This window comes from Mustela nigripes, chromosome 1 (genome assembly GCF_022355385.1).
Source record: "Mustela nigripes isolate SB6536 chromosome 1, MUSNIG.SB6536, whole genome shotgun sequence".
NCBI classification, from domain to species: domain Eukaryota; kingdom Metazoa; phylum Chordata; class Mammalia; order Carnivora; family Mustelidae; genus Mustela; species Mustela nigripes.
The window spans coordinates 22,485,009-22,496,887 of NC_081557.1; the positions used below are offsets into that span (position 1 = coordinate 22,485,009).

General features: G+C 37.4%; 1 protein-coding gene across 4 annotated transcripts in view; it reads left to right on the forward strand.

Annotated features, from left to right (window-relative positions):
* DCDC1 (doublecortin domain containing 1) overlaps positions 1 to 11,879 on the forward strand; it is a 440,084-nt gene that overhangs the window by 141,390 nt on the left and 286,815 nt on the right. The gene's annotated exons all lie outside the window — the stretch shown is intronic.

Consider the following 11,879-nt stretch of genomic DNA (forward strand, 5'->3'; position numbering starts at 1 on the left):
TATTTTCCTGGTTGTTTTCACCAAAGGGCTAGTGAATGACTTTCAGTGTCTGGTGTGATGGTCCTCTCTGAAGGAGGCTGAGGCCATTAAAGGGTAATGAGGCATTTACCTGGTGGCCTGTATGCCATATATTTATTTTTTTAAGGAGAAGGAATCAATCTCTTTGTTAAACATATTTATTGGTCATTTACTCTCTGTGCACCCTGCACAAGGACTATTCATAAGAAAAAATTCAAAAAATGAAATCACAGTCTGTGCCCTGGAAGGGCTAAGAATTCAATTAAGAGAAGTAAGCCACATACTGATGTGAGAACATATATATTACTTTTTATGATCAAATGCAAATTGATGTAGCATAAGCTGCACTGTTGTTGAGAGATCAGCACAAAGGCAGAGTTTGCCTTTATCACTCAAACTATGAAAAACCTGAATCACTTGTATGTCTTCTGCACAGGGAAAGGACCTTTTTATTTGCCTTATATTTCTACTATACTTGATCCAGTGCTTAGCATATGGCAGAAACGCAACAAATGTGTGCGTAATGAATGACTTAATGAATAATTTCTTGCTCTAATAAAAATTTCATAAGTCTTTTAAATCTACAAGTTCTTTCTTTCCCTTCCTTTTTTTTTTTTTAACAACCTTCAATTCATATATTGATTGAACAACCTACTTCATTTGACCTCAAGAATTTTCTACCATCTGTTTTGCTCATTGCATCCCCACGGTGTAGTTCAGCCTGTTTCTCTGTTCTGTGTATTTTGTATAGATTGGTCACGGATCCAGAGACTTTATCAAAGTAAGGTTCTGATTTTTTGGCAAAATTATAGGTGCAGTGTGTTCTTTCATGAGGAGGCACGTATATCTGATTGTCTCTCTCTTTGTGATGTTAGCAGCTGTTGATGCCCCAATGCTTGGACCCATTAAGTCATTAGATTTTGCAACTAGTTATAATAATTTGTTATTTAATAATTAATATGATTCCACATAGAGACACTTCCCCACCTCTGCTAGTTAGTTACTCAGTGGTAAGGGAAGATGAATGCTCAATTCTTTTATTTACCAATTTTCTTAAAGATTTTTAAAATTTATTTATTTATTGGGGCTCCTGGGTAGCTCAGTTGGTTAAGCATCTGCATTTGGCTCAGGTCATAATCCCAAGGTCCTGGGATTGAGCCCCACATGGGGCTCCCTGTTTCTGCCTTCTTCCTCTGCCCCTCCACCCTGCTCATTTTCTCTCTCTTTCTCAAATAAATAAATAAATGAAATCTTTTAAAAATGTATTTAATGTACAAAGGAGAACTGCAGCTGTTGTTAAAATCTAAAAAAGAATAATGAGTTAACTTTCTATATTCCTATTAACCTTCTATTTTACCTTTCTTTCTTGGGCCTAGAAAGATAGTAACAAACAGACAAGACCACACCCTTAGAGGCTTATGGTCAATTTTTACTGATCAGAATCCTAGAAACCCTATCATTCTGGTCTTACAACCCAAAATTTGAATAAGCATTACTTTCAAAAGATAGAGAGCTGTATCACTTTCTCGTGACCCAAACACTTAGATGTAGCATTCTCTTAACTTGTTTAGTACTTTGATTCTATGCTGTGGAGCCTGTGACCCTGAGATGTAGTGAACAGCTAGAAAATTTCACGCCCCTTAACCTTGTTTATGGAATCCTCAAAATAGCTTTCTGTTGTTCGTGTTTTCCAGCCATCATAACTTCCCCTCAAACACTTCTGAAGTTCTGGCAGGAATTTAATATTACTCTTGGAAGCTCAGATATAGCATTTTATTGTCTAGTTTGAGATGCTTACAGGGGTGGAAATGGGTATGCCAGAACATGACAGAGTTTTGGTGCAAATAGGATTGTTCTTTGTGTCCTCTTTCTTGTTGCTGTAACTGGCCATGGAAACTAATAAACTGGCACATGGTAGGAGGAGGAATTAACTTTCAGAATCTCACTACCATAGAGTAGAAAGGTAATAGAAAGGTGAGAAAATCAATCAACAAATATTCACACATGCATTCATTCAATAAACATTTACTGGCAACTTAGTGTGTAAGTGTGCACCAGTACTTATAGTGTTAGCAGTGAAATATATGAAAATGAAAGTTTTGGACCCTAGCCTGAAATGCTCATAGTTAGGAGAGACAGTCCTGTAGATAAATATATTCACTATGATATAACAATTGCTATAGTATAGATCTGAACAATGTGCTAAGGTAGCACAAAGGAAGGGGTAACACATTGTGTGTGCGTGTGTGTCTCCACGCATATTAGGGAAGGCTTGCTGAAGACATGATTTTTTTTTTAAAGATTTTATTTATTTATTTGACAGAAAGAGAAATCATAAGTAGGCAGAGAGGCAGGCGGGGAGAGGGGGAAACAGTCTCCCTGCTGAGCAGAGAGTAGGATGCAGGGCCAGATCCCAGGACCCTGAGATCGTGATCTGAGCCAAAGGCAGAGGCTTAACCCACTGAGCCACCCAGGCGCTCTTGAAGACATGATTTTTAAACAGAACTATAAAGCATGATTAGGCCTTAGGAAAGGTAGAGGGGTATTCCTGCCAGAGAAATGGCTATGTCAAGGAACAGAGGCTAGGTGGGGCAGTGTTATACAGGATCTCTAAGTATGTAGTTGATATAGTTGGGTATATAGTGGAAATATCATAGTTCAGCAGCTAGAGATGGTGGGTGGGACACACAGCTAGAAAGGGAAGCAGACACTGGACGAGTACATCCTTGTGTGTCATCCTAAGGAGTTTTCCCATGATAGGTTTTAATTAGGAAGTAAAAGAATTAGATTTGAACTTTTAAGAGAAAAATTATCAATATGAGAGAGAATAAGTCAGAGTGGTCTAATTTTGGAGGCAGAGAAAATAGTCAAGAAGTCACTATATTAGTCTAAAATAAGAACAGATGAGGAACTGCTTTTTTTTTTTTTTAAAGATTTTATTTATTTATTTGACAGAGAGAAATCACAAGTAGGCAGAGAGGCAGGCAGAGAGAGAGAGGGAAGCAGGCTCCCTGCTGAGCAGAGAGCCCGATGCGGGACTTGATCCCAGGACCCTGAGATCATGACCTGAGCCAAAGGCAGCGGCTTAACCCACTGAGCCACCCAGGCGCCCGAGGAACTGCTTTTATATGGTGAGAGTGAAGTTTAAGACAGGGAAGAATTTAAGACATTTGGAGAGTTAGAGTTGGTGGAATGTTGTAATTGGCTGAATAGAGAAAGGGAGAGTGTTGTCCCTGGCTTCTGGTTTGTGTGATCAGATTAGATCATTTACCCATCTAGAGAAGCCTCTACTTACAGAGGACCTACCATATGCTGGACATGCCAGGATATACATTACAGTTGAAAATATAGCCCCTGCTTATTTACAATATATGCATCTTTACAAAAGCTTATATTGGACAGGTGGAATGGAATGTAAGGGGGCTGTCAGATGAAGGAAAATGTATGGTCAAGAAAAAGGAACATAGATGAGAGTGATTATGGTGAAATCTCAGTATCTGAGAAGACCTATAGACAAAGCCTTCTCTTGCTCCATCCTTCATCCCTTTACCTCTTTGCTTCAGTTGAAACCTAATAGTTCATGGATGTATCATGGTCTGTATTTGGGTTTGCTCTTTTATTCACCACCTGCCACTTCTCTCCCCACTGTCCCCACTGCTCACTATGTGAGGAAGACTGAGTCCATCCATCAATCTTGATCTTGTCCCACCACCAATCAACAAAATCCTTTTTTTTTTTTTTTTTGGAGTTCATACTACTCATCTACAGCACCTTTCTCATACATTTTGTCATTGTAAATAGACCTCTAGAGCACTCTTGTATCTTTCTTAATATTTGTTTGTGATTAAAAAAAAAAGAAATTATGAAGGGACACCTGGGTGGCTCAGGCGATTAAGTGTCTGCCTTTAGCTGAGGTCATGATCCCAGGATCCGGGGATCAAATCCCGTGTCAGGCTCCCTGCTCAGCAGGGAGTTTGTTTTTCCCTCTCCCTCTGCCCCTATCCCTGCTCATGCTCTCTCTTTCTCATGTGCTATCTCAAATAAATAAGTAAACTCTTAAAAAAAATAAAAAATGAAGATTTATCAGTAAAGTGGGAAGAAAATTGAAAGACAAATGATAGACTAGAGACTAGATTTGTAGCATACATAATGAAGGCCTAATTTCTGAAGATACAGAGCCCTTTCAAGTCAATAAGAAATAGGTGGGTGGTAGAAAAACAGGCCTAGGATATATATATATAGAGAGAGAGGGTTTACAGAAGAAAGGAACACAAATGACCATTAAAATATTGAATGATATTAATTGAATGGATAGATAATTTTAAAAATGAAAATCAAAATATGGTGTAAGTATTCACTTAACATTATGATAATGATTAAAAAGATTGCTCATACTTAGAAACCTAGAATTGGTGAGAATGTGAGTAATAGATATTTCCCTACCCTCAGAGTGGGAGTGTAAAAATAGGGCAAATTTTTTGGAGGGTGATTTGCCCTTTTATCAAAACAGTAATTTCCTTTAACAAGTATTTAAAGCTAAATGTTCAATGTCATTTATTAGAGTAGTGTTTATAAATACAAATTGGAAACAACCTAAATGTCTATTAACAGGCAACTGTGTGTATTAGATAAATATATCAAGCTAAATATTATTTTGAGCATTGATGAATTGCATGTATACAGTGATTGACATGATCTTGAATCTATTGTTACTATTTGCTTTTCTATCAATTTTTGCAGATTAAACACATTCAATATTTCGTTCCTGATCACAATCTTTGCTTGAAATGTGGAATGATGCTGAAATCTGATAGAATGGGATAGAATTATACTCTTATTTGGTGTCTTTACAACTCTTAGTCATCATTCCCTCATGTAGTAACCAGTTTTGCCAATAATTTCTAGTCATTAATATTGCCCATCCTTTCCATTTTAAACATATTTTTTGAGAGCAGCTGTGTGTCAGTCACGTACTGTTCAGCCTCGAGGACATAGGAGTCAACAAGACAGATATAGTTCCATCCAGTCTCTTGTTGCCCTTACATTCAGATTGACATACTTAGCTGGCATTAGATGCTGTGCTGTTATATTCTTTTTACTTATTCAACAAATATTTATTAAGCACCTTATGTATCAGACATTCTTCAAAGCCCTAGAGGACAAGATAGATGAAGTATGCTCAAACAAGTTCCAAACTTTTACATTCTGGGTGGGTTGAAGTGGGGGGACCATGGCTCATGCAGGTTGGAAGTAGGGAATAGTCACATAAACAAAGAGTTAAATAAGAAAATGTTCAGGACTGAATTAAATGTTGTCACTGTTTAACCTTAGGCTCCCTAGAAAACAGAGCCTAAGATAAAAGTTTCCACGATAATGTTTTATTATGATACCAGGGAAGAAAGAGAAAAAAGGAAGAGAGGCAGAAAAGAAGGGAGAGCCAGTGCTAAGAGATGAATTACTTAAGTGGCCAAAGGTTTTTAACAATCAGATACTTGTCTTATAAGGTGTTTCCAGAAAGACTGCATGAAGTTTCTGCCTTTTAGAACAGCATATAGAAGGGTGGGGTAATAAGGCTGAGCAGTTGATTTGTTGATTCCTTACCATCTTCATTCTCTGCTAACTGCCCGGGCAGGCTTTGGCAAAGCCAGACGCGAGTCTGGTCTAGCTGGAAGGAAAGTGGCACTGCCTATGGGGCTTGTTGACCTATAAAGGCTATAGTGGTCATAGTGGTCAGAGCTTTATTTTGGGAGGAACTGTAATGAGTGGTCACAAGGGCCATTTTGGCAAGGCAAAGATACGTGTTTTTCATGGGCCTGTGGTGGGGCATAAACTGGACCCAGTGCAGTTAATTTACACAGTGAATGGCTAGGTCACTAGACAAGGAGGGCCTCTTTGAGGAGGTGGTATTTAAGCCAAAACCTGAAGGACAATGATAATCTAATTCTCTGCAGGAATATGAAACAGGTAGTACAAAAGACCCCAGATAATGTGAGCATGGAGTGTTTGGAAGAAACAACAAGGAAAGTATGTCTCGGTAAGGAAGAGAGTGGAGAGGACTGAGCTCTGAGAACACGCAGGGGCCAGGTCATATGAGGCTAGTAGGCAGCTGTGGAGGAGCTGGGATTTTATGCTAAGTGTGACGGAAAGTCTTTGAAGCATCTTAAACTGGGGAGTTAAAGGCGCTGATTTATATTTGGGAAGATCCCTCTGGATCTTCTGGGAAGAATGGATGAAGGAAAGGAAGCAGGGAATCCCTGAAGCGGTACACACTTGAGAGCTTCATCAAAATGGGAAAATGAAGGGCATTTTAGCACCAATTTGCTATATCCTTAGTTGTTGTTTGCCTTTAAATGCTGGATACATTTATTGAAATTAGCAGTGATGTGGATGCTTTCCCTTGAAGCTTCAGGTTTAACATATTAACAACCTCAGATTACCTGCTAAACATCCCAAGCTCCTCCAAGATGATCAGTTTGAGGCAGCTGGTCTTTTGCATTGCAGCTCTGATCTTGAATTCATCCAGTTCTTGAATTCATCCAGTCTTCTTTCCTTTTGACAACCAACCAAACACAGTGTAGAATATAACTTGTGATTGGCATCCAAATGTTAAAGCAAGGCAGATAACCAGGTTTTGACATATTGTTATTTTATTTTCCACACAATTGACTGCCCTGACAATGAGTCTTAAACCTTCTTGCAGATTGCTGAGCAGAGTTTTGGAAGCTAGTGCTTGATGTTGAATGATGCAGATCATTTAATAAATAGGAATATTTCTCCACTGATTCTCACCACACATCTTGGTTGTGAATTCATCACTGTGGTTTATTTGCTTCATTCAGATTGCGTTAATCAGGATTTTCAATTATAATACACAAAATCCAACTGGCTTCTTTAAACCAAACCAAACCAAACCAAACCAAACCAAACCAACAAAGTATTGAAATGATTGAAATGATAGCAAATCAACAGAAGATGGAGGAGGGGGCTCCTCCATCTTGTCTTTGGGTTACTCACTCCAGGTGGAAGATCCAGGTAGGGGCATCTGAGGGGCTGAATCTTGCTCATGTGTCTATACACTGTGCTCCCAGGAAGGGCCCTCCCCCTTGGCCTTTATGGGAATAAGACAGAGCACTTTCATCCACCAATAGTGGACTGGAGGGGGAATGCTCTCTAAATTACCCCTAAATTGAAAATCAACTTGAATATTGGATAATTTTTTAAAAGAAGAAAAAAAGAAAAAAAAGAGAGAAAAAAGAATTCACTACAGAGTGTTCCTAGTACCTAGGTTAGTGCTTGCGTTTGATAGCCAAAAATATTTTTAAAGGAAGTGGCTAAATTTTATTATAACTTCAAAGTCAGCTTATTACTGTGGTAATTTCCCCATCTTGAAAAAATGGTGTGGTTTATTTGGCCACAAAATAGAAATCTAACTACAATTTTCTTCATCACATATAATAGCTAAAAAGAGCTATTTGTCTTTAACAAAACTTAAAAGTTGATAACTTTAACCATCAAAAAGCTATCTTGGAACTTAACCCCCAATTTTCCTCTTAAAGTTTTCGGAAACATCAATAGGCAAGAATTCTTGGGAATTTCTTCAGCGGTGGGGCTTCTTTATATTCCTTGTGATTCAAAAAACTATTTCACTCAGGAAGTTTATGGGTTTTGTGTCTCTGGGTTGATAATTTGTTTAAGAGCTTTCTAAACTGGCATGGCACAGAGTATCACATTTTGAAGAGGAAAGAAGTACCGAATCTATTTCTAAAAAATAACATCTGTGAAATTGTGAATAAAATGATAATCAGATTATGAAGACCACATGATGCCATTTCAAAATGTATTTTTATACAGGTAGCACATTCATGAGGTTAATAAGACTGGATTTTCCTATGACAAATATGCACATCCTAACTTGATGACAGTTTCATCCTATGTTCTTTTTTTGGCTGCCACCTGTGGCTATTTAGAAAGGTGTGTGCCTATCCCTCTGCCTGTGTGTGTGTGTGTGTTTGTGTGTGTGTGTGTGTGTGTGTAGCGAAGCATGGGGAAATCTTGTAGAATTTATTATGGTAATTTCATATTTTGAACAAGGTTAATGACAGTTGTTGAGAAAGTGAGGCTATTCCAGGTATCTAGGCAAGCCTATTGCCCAGTAAGCTAAATTTTTGTTTATTTTCTGTACATCTACCTTAGTGGCTTGCTGTCTGCCAGTTGAAGTAGTTCCTGAAGGCAGGTTGGAAACTGTTTGATTTATGCAATCCGAGATAAACTTTAATTCATTGAAATGGAAGATGTTATAGGAAGAAGTGTTGGAGAGTTTGAAATTCCTTTTTGGTTATTGCATTGCAATAAGTAAATAATAAGTTTTGATTTTTATATACTCACCTTAAAATGTGAAATTCTTATTTTTATCAAATGCAGCATAAATACTATTTCTAGTTGTACTGTACCTGTGTAAGTGAGCTTCAGGTGATAGAAGTTTGTACATAGAGTTATTGGGCCCACTCTGAATTTTTCTCACTTTATTATCTTCAAATCACACTTAACAAAGTACATTTACTTTCTGTAGTTTTTATTATAAAAACAAAATATATTTTCAAGTTTAAAATTGTAAATCATCTTCTATCCTTTAGGCATTGATATATAATCTCCATGGCCACTTATTTTTCCTTTTGAGAACTGAGTGGTGTAGAAAGTTGGATTGATTCCTTCTCAGTTCTTCCAGTTCTAAAGAGTCTGTGATTCTGTTTATATGTGCATCATTTCTTTGGAATTTTATCACTTGTTATTAGTATGTGTGATTGGGAGGTCCTTTAATTGGTAACTACTAGTTTATGGACTTCTTTATACTGATATCAGTAAGTAGGTATAATGTGGATGGAAAGTCCCATTTTCAACTTAGTCTCATTAATCTAACAATGAATGGCCTTCTCAGGAATTCTCTCTAGTTCATTTAGAAATTAATATGTAACCCCTAGTGTTTATTCTTTTTTTTTTAAAGATTTTATTTATTTATTGGACAGAGAGAGAGATCACAAGTAGGCAGAGAGGCAGGCAGAGAGAGGAGGAAGCAGGCTCTCCACTACGCAGAAAGCCCGATGTGGGGCTCGATCCCACCACCCTGGGATCATGACCTGAGCCGAAGGCAGAGGCTTAACCCACTGAGCCACCCAGGGACCCCTGCCTAGTGTTTATCCTTATAATTAAAATAATCTTAGAATTCTTGGATTAATCTTTTAAAAAAGAAATTAGAAAAGAAAAATCTAGGGGCACCTGTGTGATTCAGTCATTAAGCCTCTGCCTTTGGCTCAGGTCATGATCCCAGGGTCCTGGGATCAAGCCTGGCATATGGCGCCCTGCTCGGTGGGAAGTCTGCTTCTCTCTCTTCCACTCCTCCAGGCTTGTATTCCTTCTCTTGCTCTCTCTCACTCTGTCTCTCTGTAAAATAAATAAATAAAATAAAAAAACTTAAAAAAAAAAAGAAAAAAAAACCTGGCTAATAGATATTAGAAGGTATCTTGGATCTGAGCTTTAGTTGATAAGGGAAAGATATAATTTTTCAAAATTATTATTAAGAAGCATAATAAGATCTATAATTATATCTATATATACATATAGATATGCATATCTAAGCTTTTTTACACTTTTTACATGATGGAAATCTGTCACTTTGACCGTCAGGTTTTTCATTCATTTCATTCAATCATTTTTTTTCTCTTTTATCAATTACTCTTTCTTAATATATTATATAAAGTGAAATATGCCAAATTAATTTCTCACAGAAGAATAAATCTTTTGAGAGTTCATGAGTCTTTCAACTATATCTATCTAGAGTGATTATTAGATCAGTTGAAATGTCTATAAGTTTACTTTGATGGGCTACAATTTGTCAGTACTATACACACAAAAGTTATTTAAATGAAAGAAAACTTTCCCCAAAACCTTCTTTGATTTAAACTTGATTCTGGTAGTCACTAATTCACTTTGTCTAATAGTTCAGGCTCTCTGCTCTTCAGACTTCATATGATTACACTAGGAGGCCCCTAGGCCCCTGGTGATTGGTGAGCCATGTGACTAGTTCTGGCCTATAAGTCATAAATAGAAATAATGTGTGTCACTTCTAAGATGGGGCCTTTTATTTCCTGTTAAAGACCCTTCAGAATTATTCTTTACTTTTACCACTGTGACTGGTGAGGGTGGTGGTTGCTCCATCATTTTGGGTCCTGAGTAAAGAGATACAGTGTATCCAGTCAACCTGCAATAGATATGTAAGGTGCAGAGAAAAATAAATCTTAGTTGTTATAAACCAAGGATTAACTAACTACAACCTGTGAGCCAAATCCCATCTGCAACATGTTTTTGTAAATAAAATTTTATAGAAACACAGCCATGCTTATTTGTTTATGTATTGCCAATGGCTGCTTCCATGCTGTAACACCAGAATTAAGTAGTTGCAACAGAAACTGTATGGCTAGCAAAATTGAAAACATTTATTATCTAGCTCTTTAAATAAAAAGTTTACCTACCTCTATTCCAGTGATGTATCCAGTGGTCTTTTCTTTTTTTTAAAAATTTTTTATTTTTTATAAACATATATTTTTATCCCCAGGGGTACAGGTCCATGAATCGCCAGGTCCGCACACCCCACAGCACTCACCAAAGCACACACCCCCCAATGTCCATAACCCCACCCCCCTTCTCCCAAACCCCCTACCCCCAACAACCCTCAGTTTTTTTTGTGAGATTAAGAGTCACTTATGGTTTGTCTCCCTTCCAATCCCATCTTGTTTCATTTATTCTTCTCCTACCCACTTAAGCCCCCATGTTGCATCACCACTTCCTCATATCAGGGATCAGGGAGATCATATGATAGTTGTCTTTCTCTGCTTGACTTATTTCACTAAGCATGTTACGCTCTAGTTCCATCCATGTTGTCACAAATGGCAATATTTCATTTCTTTTGATGGCTGCATAGTATTCCATTGTGTATATATATATATCACATCTTCTTTATCCATTCATCTGTTGATGGACATCTAGGTTCTTTCCATAGTTTGGTTATTGTGGACATTGCTGCTATAAACGTTCAGGTGCACATGCCCCTTCGGATCACTACGTTTGTATCTTTAGGGTAAATACCCAGTAGTGCAATTGCTGGGTCATAGGGCAGTTCTATTTTCAACATTTTGAGGAACCTCCATGCTGTTTTCCAGAGTGGTTGCACCAGCTTGCATTCCCACCAACAGTGTAGAATGGTTTCCAGTGGTCTTTTCTTATGTGTTGCTTCTAAACTGTCCTATCAGGATGCTGATTTTCTCGTCCTCACTTATCTAAGTTCAGCTATTGAGACTTGGATCTCAGTACCCTCTTGGACCAAACAAAGAGTGGGTATAAAGCAGGCAATAGAAATCTTAGATCCTGAAATACTGTAGCCTTTAGGGAATGCGGTGCTGTTTTATTGTTGAGGTGGCTAGATCAAACATCAGATTACAGAGTATGAAATGTAAATTTTTTATTGTGCCTATCTCCAAGTAAATAGAAATTAAGATGTTTTATTCAAGGAATATTATTATTCTTTTAAAAATAAGGTATATGATTTGTCAAAGGGGTTGGAAAACAGAAGGTTCAGATGTCCTAACTAAATCTGGACGTGATGATAACTTTGGCTAGATCAAACATCAGATTACAGAGTATGAAATGTAAATTTTTTATTGTGCCTATCTCCAAGTAAATAGAAATTAAGATGTTTTATTCAAGGAATATTATTATTCTTTTAAAAATAAGGTATATGATTTGTCAAAGGGGTTGGAAAACAGAAGGTTCAGATGTCCTAACTAAATCTGGACGTGATGATAACTTTG